This window comes from Physeter macrocephalus, chromosome 17, assembly GCF_002837175.3.
Source record: "Physeter macrocephalus isolate SW-GA chromosome 17, ASM283717v5, whole genome shotgun sequence".
Classification (NCBI taxonomy): Eukaryota; Metazoa; Chordata; class Mammalia; order Artiodactyla; family Physeteridae; genus Physeter; species Physeter macrocephalus.
In genome coordinates this window covers 53,351,634-53,360,175 of record NC_041230.1, presented here as the reverse complement: position 1 = coordinate 53,360,175, position 8,542 = coordinate 53,351,634, and the positions used below count along the sequence as shown (strand labels likewise).

Genomic DNA, 8,542 nt, shown 5'->3' with positions numbered 1-8,542 from the left:
GGCCTCTCCCGTTGCGGAGCACAGGCTCCGGACGCGCAGGCTCAGCGGCCACGGCTCACGGGCCCAGCCGCCCCGCGGCACGTGGGATCCTCCCGGACCGGGGCACGAACCCGCGTCCCCTGCATCGGCAGGCGGACTCTCCACCACTGCGCCGCCAGGGAAGCCCCAATGGCTGTCTTTTTGAATGTCTTCCTGCGTACACACACAAATATCGACAGAAAGCTGAAGAGAGGAAGTTAATACACGTGAGTAACACTATCCACACTATTTAAAAATGAAAATGTATTTCTTTTACTTGAATTTAATTGAAAAAATGTAAAGTAACACCAAGGGAATTGCCAAACTAATTCTTTACCACAAAAGATGGTGACACGGGGAGGAGGGAGGGTAAGCTGGGATGCAGTGAGAGAGTGGCATGGACATATATACACTACCAAATGTGGCATAGATAGCCAGTGGGAAGCAGCTGCACGGCACAGGGAGATCAGCTCGGTGCTCTGTGACCACCTAGAGGGGTGGGATAGGGAGGGTGGGAGGGAGACGCAAGAGGGAGGAGATATGGGGACATATGTATATGTGTAACTGATTCACTTTGTTATACAGCAGAAACTAACACACCATTGTAAAGCAATTATGCTCCAGTGAAGATGTTTAAAAAAAAAAAAAAAAAAAAAGATGGTGATTCCTGAAAATCACTCCAAAGCTAAGAAAAGTGGATGCCAAAACTGTGGGGAGGGGTGACCCGAAGGCTGTGCCCTTAAGGCAACGCTGTTCGACTCCCCACAGGCTCCAGCTTTCACGCGGCCCCACTAACCGCCTGTATCACGTGTCCTTTGACGGAACCCCTACGATATAACCTGTGTTCTGAATACCAGTCGCCCCCCAGGTGTAAAGTTCCAAATGTAGGGTTTATACTGTTTAGGGTAAATTCTATTCTGTAACAACAATTGCCCCACGTGTGCAGAATCCCAGTCTATGTGGATTTCATGGTATCACCCATCACTTCCCCACAGTGTCTTCTTTTGGGATTCTTTGTAAGTCTCTCATTCAGCTCCACGTCGTCGAGGAATTCTCCAGTGCCCTGATGGGATGAATGAGTGTAGCATTCAGTGCTTTCTTGTTTTGTTCTCAAAAATACCGATTTGTTGTCTTCGTACTTGAAAGACAGTGTGCCCGGACTTCATATTCTTCACCCTGTTTTCTTTTGCTCAGAACTTTGGGGAAACTGCTCCATCGTCTCCTGCCATGAAATGTGGAGGCGTGGAGTCCCTTCCACCAGCACCTCTAATTCCTTGGTAAGGGGAATGTTCCCACCTATCTCTAAACAGGTCACGTGTGGTGCTCTCTCCAAATATGGGCTTGTCTTTGTCCGCCCTCAGGGCCCGCCCTCTTCCCTCTGCTTGTGGGGACCCCTCCTCTCTTGGTCTTTTTCCTTGCCATTCACTGTCATCATCTCAAGGCTTTCCTCTGTCTAATTCGTCATCCACGGCTACTCTGTGCCCTGCTCTCTTGAGGCAACACTGGGAACTGTGAAATCCTGGTTTCTCCGTTTTTCAGCTCAAGTGACTTCCAAGGCCACGTGGCCAGAGCTGAGTTTCCACTCCTGGTTTGTCCGATTCCAGTGCCTGGGTTCAAAGGATTCACCACGTACTGCTCAGCTTTTTAAACTTGGCTTCGGAAAGACTCTGTGTATCTCTGTGTATTTTTTTCTTGAGGTACAATCTTTATTGAGATATCATTGACTTATGCCACTCTGTAGGTTTAAGGCGTCCAGCATAATGATTTGACTTACATACAGATATGTAATTTGTATATTGGGGAATCAGTATTTCATTCCAAAATGCCACCTGTATCTGAGCTTGCAGCTTTCACTGCCCTCCTCCCCCTTCCCCACCCTCACCACTGTTCATTTTTTATTCTGTGTCCATAACCAGAGAGCCTCTCTACTCAAGTCCTCCCTGGGGCTGATCCCGTTGAGCTGGATGTGACCGAAGTCTTGTTCTATCAGACGCTGAAGGTTTAACGTGAGTGAAGGCTGCGGTAGAAAACATCTCACAGGTTTGGGCAAGTTTTTTTCATTATAGAAGTATGCCGTTACGTTTTAGGTTTCTGGATAATATGTGTATTCTTTTGCCCATACAAAGAGCCTATATTATTAGAGCCTCTAATAATAGGTGGGCAAATCCCTAGGTAGTATAGTGGATGTCTCTGGGGTTTTCTACCGGAATCTCTGCTCTACAGACCGACATTTCTCCCATCTGCTGGGTTAGCAATGCAGGATTCACCAGTCAGTATGGACAGTTTGGCTCCCTGGCCATGCCATGCCTCCCTGAGGATTTCTGACAGGGTGACAGAGCCAGTGTCAAAAAGCCTGAAGCTGTGAGACATAAACTCAGTCCCGGCCACACCGGCTCTGTTCTGAGCCTCCACACACCAGCCCCAATCCTGTCCCAGGACCTTTGCACTCGCTGCTGCCACCACCTTGCACTCTTCCCCTCAACCAGCTGGGCTCGCTCCCTCATTTCTTTCAGATGGTGTCTTCCAAAACATTATCTCATCAGAGGGAGCTTCTCTGACCACTGCGTTTAATATAGCGCGCACACACACACACACACACACAGTCACATGCCCGCACATTTACACTCACCGGTACACACCACCACATACACGTGTGTATGCGTGTGCACACACTCCTTCCCTCTCCCTTCCACCTTTCCCGCTCTGCTTGAGATTTCTCCATTGTCAGTCCCTGTCACATCCACTGATTGTTTCGGTTTCTGTTCCCTTTCTAACTGCCCAAGGAGCTCAGAACTCCAACAATCCCTTCTTTTCATTGCCTTCGTTTGGCGGCGGAGGGGGGTAGATGGAAGGGACTGAAATTGTGGGGGGAAGGTAGGAGACACATTAATAAAGAGGAAACCACCACCACCAAAAAGAAAAAAGAAACTCACCCACACGTATGCCCACGCTCCTACACTCACCCAGAGGGGCCTTCTCGCACGCACACGCTCATGTACACACAGACGAACACGCTCACACGCGCTCATTACTCTTTTACCTTCACCCTCTTCACTCTCCGCCACGCAGTCATCACCCCCTGCACACACAGCGGAAGCTCCAGGAGCCTCCTGCAGGGACGCCGAGCCTTGAGCGGCCCCAAGCGCTTGGTAAAACACACTGACCGCCTGTGCAGTGGGTGAACGCGTGCGTGGCCACGTGGGGGACGAGCTCGGTGCCTTGTGTGTGAGTCGGAGTCAGGCACGGGGGAGGGGGTTCAAATCCCGCTCCCTCTGTCACTGACCGCCTGACCCACCAGAGCCCCCTCGGGTGCAAACAGGGACACTCAGGGAACTACTGGTGGTCGTGAGAAGAGGAGACGGTGCCCAGGGCTGGGCGCCCTGACTGCGCCCCGCGGCTGCAGGCGGCTGCTCACACAGCCCGGCGTGGGGCTGCCCCAATGGTGTGAACGCATCACGCTCACCGCTGAGGATGTTTGGGTCCCCTCACTGCCCCCCCCGCCCCGTGCGTAACAAACTGCTGAATCAGTGAGCAGGCAGCCCTGCTTCTCAGCTCTTCCCCTGCATTTTATCTGCACGGCAATTGTGCCCAGCTTCAGGCCACCACTCCTCATAGCTGAGAGGCTCGGCTCTTGCCCTAAGGGACAGAGAGAAAAGAGGTAACATTGACCTTTTTTGTTTCTGCTTTGCAACCTCAGTGAAGCACTTCCTTTCCCCACCCCCATCCAGGAAGGGGAGACCATTACTCAGTTGCCAGAGTCTGAGCTCTCCTGTACCTGCAGGGTGGGCCCAGGGCCCAGGGGGTGTTGACACTGCCTCGGGGTGGGAAGGGCTGTGCCCTCTCCCGGGAATGCACTGGCCTGCACTTCAGATGGGACAGGACACGGATGCCATGGGTCTCAGGAGTTGGGTGGCCAGATGAAATATGAATAATTTTTAATACAATAATGTCCCATGCAATATTTGAATGTCAGGTAAAAATTGATAATTTTTAGTATAAATAAGTCTTTTGAAATATTTGAATGTCAGAAAAAAAATGAATAATTTTGGTATAAAATATGTCCCATGCAACTACAAAACTATTTTCATTATCGTCATGGGTTGAATAAGTGTCCTCCAAAAAATCCACGTCCACCCGGAGTATCAGAATGTGTCAAGCTGGAAATAGGGTCTTTACGGATATAATTAGTTACGATGAGGCCACCCTGGATGAGCGTGGCCCTAAATCCAATGTCTGGTGCCCTTACAAGAACAATATGTAAAGACACGGAGACACACCAAGGGAAGGCCACGTGAACACAGGCAGGGATTGAAGTGATGCTTGCACAAGCCAAGGAGCCCCAAGGATTTCAGTAGCCACTAGAAGCCTGAAGAGACCGGGAAGGGCCCTCCCTCCCTCAGGGCCTCCAGAGGGAGCGCAACTTTGTCCACACCTTGATTTCAGACTTCTGGCCTCCAGAACAGCGAGGGAGTACATCTCTATTGCTTTAAGCCCCCCAGTTTGTGATAATTTGTTATGGCAGCCCTAGGAAATTCATACAGTTGTTTATCTGAAATTACCATTTAACTGGGCATCCTGCATTCTTATTTGCCGAATCTGGCAACTCTAGATTACTCCCGGAATCCCTCCAGAGCAGTGGTGACGACGGCCTGCTTAGTGTCCCAGACCTGCCCCTGTGCTCGTTTCCCTGGTGACTCAGGCAGGGCACCTGCCAAGTGCTCAGAGGGGTGGTTGCCCGCAGCAGGCTCTCCTCACCTCCACCTGCACCTCCACCAGCTAGCTCCTGGCCTACGCTTGTTTAGACTGTGGTGGAGTTGTCTGCCCTGCACTAGACCAACCACGTGGGCTGCTGTGCTTGGGCTCCAAGTAGCCATGGTGGAAATCACACCAGACCCCTCCCTCAACTCTTCTGAATCGCTTAAGGCCGCCTAAGACAGGTAACTGTCTCTAGGGCGTTGCCTTTTCCCTGCTACCCACCCGCCTCAAAAAGGGCAAAATGACACAGGTTAAATTTCTCACCAGCCTCAACGCGTGGTAGGGGGAGAGGGAAGGGACAGTTGCAAATGGATTTGTCTGATTGAGAAAAATCAGATAAATAAATAGAATTCTCCTGACACCCACGTCACGGAGTGAATCCACGCCCACTCCGGCTGTTAAAGCGTTCCCGGAGAGACTCTGCCTTCTGGGAACCGTTTCCACTGTCTCCCTCAAGAAGCAAAGCGCAGACTTCCTCACCCCCTGAGTGGTGGCTGCTGCTTGCTCCCTGTGGCATATTTCCAGGGCCCGACGTGGATCCGGGGATGCCGCTTCCCCAAGCTTCCCGCAGCTGTCAGGAGAGATAGGCGTGCAGGGCGCTGAGCCCACCGGGCAGCTGAGTAAATGCAGGCTGGCCTCTGTGCGGGGAGTGCTTCCTCAGATCTAATTGCCTGATGACGATGGGACCACCCACTGTCCTAATTACCCTCCGTTTGCTAAACCCGGACGGAGTCGGGCTCTCCCGTGATGGACTCTGCGTTCCGAAGGAGGAACGAACGCCGTTAGCCGGGTCTCTCGTCTGTCCCAGACTCCCTTTGGCTGCACAGCTCAAAGCCGACCCACAGGGCTCTGGCCACGTGGTGATACACTCAGCGCCCGCCCCGCTGGGCCCCAGGAGTCTCACTCAGCTTTCCCGTGGCAAAGCAGACATCAGCGCCCAAGAGAAAGGTGCCAGGGGGTCCCCTGTAGCCTCACATGCGATGGCTCCAAACCGGCAGACGTCTCAATCAGCGCTCTTCACCTGGAAACGGTACACCCAGCGGCGGCGGGCTCCCCAGGCCTCTCAGGGTACGGGGGCTCCGCACGGCCGTTGGGAAGCTGCGGGCTGCCGTGCAGCTGTGATGGTCAATTTCACGCGTCCCCTCGACCGCGCTCAGGGATGCCCAGGTAGCTGATGAAACACTTTTCCTGTCTGGGAGGGTGTTTCGGCATGAGATGAGCATCGAGATGGTGAACCTCTGCAAGCAGATGGCTCTCCACCATTGCGGGTGTCACCCAATCCATTGAGGGTCCGGGCACAACTGAAGGTCGGAGGAAGGGCAAATCTGTTCTCTCTGCTGAGCTGGGACATCCACCCTCTCCAGCTTTCGGACGTCAGTGTTCCTGGTTCTTGGGCTTTTAGATTCAGATGGGGGCTTACACCATAGCTCCCCTGATTCACTGAGCACGTGTCCGGCCACTGATCGAGGCCAGAAGGGTGCCTTTTGTACCCCTAAATCGTTGCTTTCTGGATGTGTCATCTTATCTCTGACTCATGGTCAGCGGGTGATGCCAGAGACACGAATGGAAACGGCTCCCCAGGACTGCATGACTCACGGGTGCTCTCACATTCACGCCTTTACAGAGGGGGGCCTGAAGCGCAGGGAGGTTCGACACACGGCCGAGGGCGCATCCACGGTTACTGGGCAGGGGACTTGGTCCCCACCTGCCTGGCTGCAAGGGCCCCGTCTGACGTTCTAACCATCTCACCGACTGCCACGGTGCACGCCCCGTGTCGGGGTCTGCGGCGCCCTCGCCCTGTCTTGAACAGTGAACAGGAAGACGTTCTAGAGATGGGCGTGCACACCATCGCTCAGCTCCCAAACAGCAGAGGAACTGGGTTGGAACCTGGGTCCTGAAACCCCCTCCACCAGAAGCAGTGAGTCATCTCACAGGCGCGGGCTGAGGGTGCCGTGCTGGTGCCAGGAGCCTGCGGAGATGTAGCCTGAACTTGAATCTGAACCCACTTTGGAAAAAGCTCAGATTCATCCATTTTATTTCAATTAATCATTCTCCCCACTTGGCGATCTAATCTCCAGAGGAAGTTGGACCACCGATTTGGACCCGTTGGGAGGGCGAGACCTTCTCGAGAATCTCAGCGCGGGAGCCCCACGCACACCCAGCCTTCCAGGGCCCTCCTCCAGCCGCCGGAGGGGCTTTCGAGGCTAAAGCTCCCTAAATAGGCCTCCTTCCCCGTTATCAGTTTTTAAGGGAGCTGTCCGCAGAGAATAAAAGCCCCTTGGAAGCAGCAGGTTCTTGGCACAAGAGGCGGCAGTCTGTGCTGTGAAGCAGCCCTGGGTGGTTCTCCTTGAAGGGCTCCGCCTTTCGGCGTTTACCCGGTCCAAGTCCTCCACCCTTGCCCTTCCACCTAAGCCAGGCTCCGCGATGCCAGGACTCAGCCTGGGGGGCCGTGGACCTCCACCCACTGGGAGGCAGAGCCGGCTCCACGGGCACGGCGGGCCCCTCAGACGCCCGTGGGCGCCGCACACTCCCGCCTGCCCTCCTCACTTGTCAGGCCCCCTCCACTGACTGTCTTCAGCCTTCCTGGGCCATCTTGCACCCGGGCCCAGCAGGTGCCTCCCGCCCCAGGACAGCTGTGCAGGCCCCGCTCTGCCCGTCCGCTGGGCGGCCGGCCTTCCTTTTCGCCGGGGCTGGTGGAGACCTGCAGGAAGCTTGCAGGAGGCGGTGCCTGGAGGAACAAGAGCCCTTTGAAGCACAAGGTGAACCGGCCTGGCTGTGGTTTACATTCTTTACCTTAATTTTAACAAGTATTTCAGCCCCTTGAAAATTGCTTCTCTAGAATAATAAACAGAGCCCACGTTGAGTCGTGGCTGGACCTCGGTGCGAGGCGGGAGGGGAGCTAAGCTTGGGGGGCCGTAACAGTAGCTGGTGAATGCGTGCGTGCCCTTGTGGGGGCGGGCAGGGGGCCGCTGCCGCTCAGTTGGCCCTCATTTTTGGAGGTTTGGTGGGATTGGTGTGGCAACGTGAGGTTTTGGGTTACACATAGCAAGTGAAACAGTATACAAATAATAGAGGTAGAGAATCCTGGAGGAAAGGGAGCGGTGTCTGCCTGTCGGGTCTGTTACTTGTCACTCCAGCTGGTGCCTTTTGGGCTCCTTCCCTCCACCAGAACTCCAGAGGGCCTGTCAGCGAGAGAAGGATGCCAGGTCCTGGTCCTGAGAAACAGGGGAGGGACCAAGGGGAATCCATTCATTCACTGGGTATTTATTAAGCACCTACTACGTGCCGACCTCTGTTCCAGGCCACGGGAATCAGCACGGAGCAGAAATTCCACCCGTGCCCTCCCATGTGCAGTCCACACCAGCAGCCATGCTGTCCCCGGGAGCAGGAATGGGCTAGAAATGCAGACTCTCGGGCCCCGCCGGCTCTCCAGCAAGGCCCCAGGCCGCTGAGTGGGCAGTCAAGTTGAGGACTCCGCTCTGGAAACAAAAGGAGACGCTGGCAGGAGACGGCACGTGGCCGCGTCATAGAAGAGACCTGCTCCGTGGCTGCGTGTGGGGCAGCCAGAGCGAGCTCAGCCACTGAGCGAATCATTAGCCCCGCGTCTGTGCAGGAGCGCAGCCGGTCAGCGCCCACAGCCTTGACAGGGCGGCCTGGAGACACAGCTCTGCCCCTCCATGAGGTGGGCAGAATAATGCCCCCATCCTAATCCCCAGAACCTGTGCACGTGACCTTCCGTGGGCATGAGAACTCTGTCAGCCTTGCTCAC

At 54.6% G+C, this 8,542-nt stretch overlaps 1 protein-coding gene across 1 annotated transcript in view; it reads left to right on the top strand.

Annotated features, from left to right (window-relative positions):
- The first annotated feature begins 24 nt into the window (after nt 1-24).
- MTHFSD (methenyltetrahydrofolate synthetase domain containing) overlaps nt 25-8,542 on the top strand; it is a 145,949-nt gene continuing 137,431 nt past the window's right edge. Inside the window, exons 1-3 of the mRNA XM_055079047.1 lie at nt 25-245; nt 1,213-1,295; nt 1,935-2,058. The gene's annotated coding sequence lies outside the window, so the exon portion shown is untranslated. The remainder of the gene's footprint in view (nt 246-1,212; nt 1,296-1,934; nt 2,059-8,542) is intronic.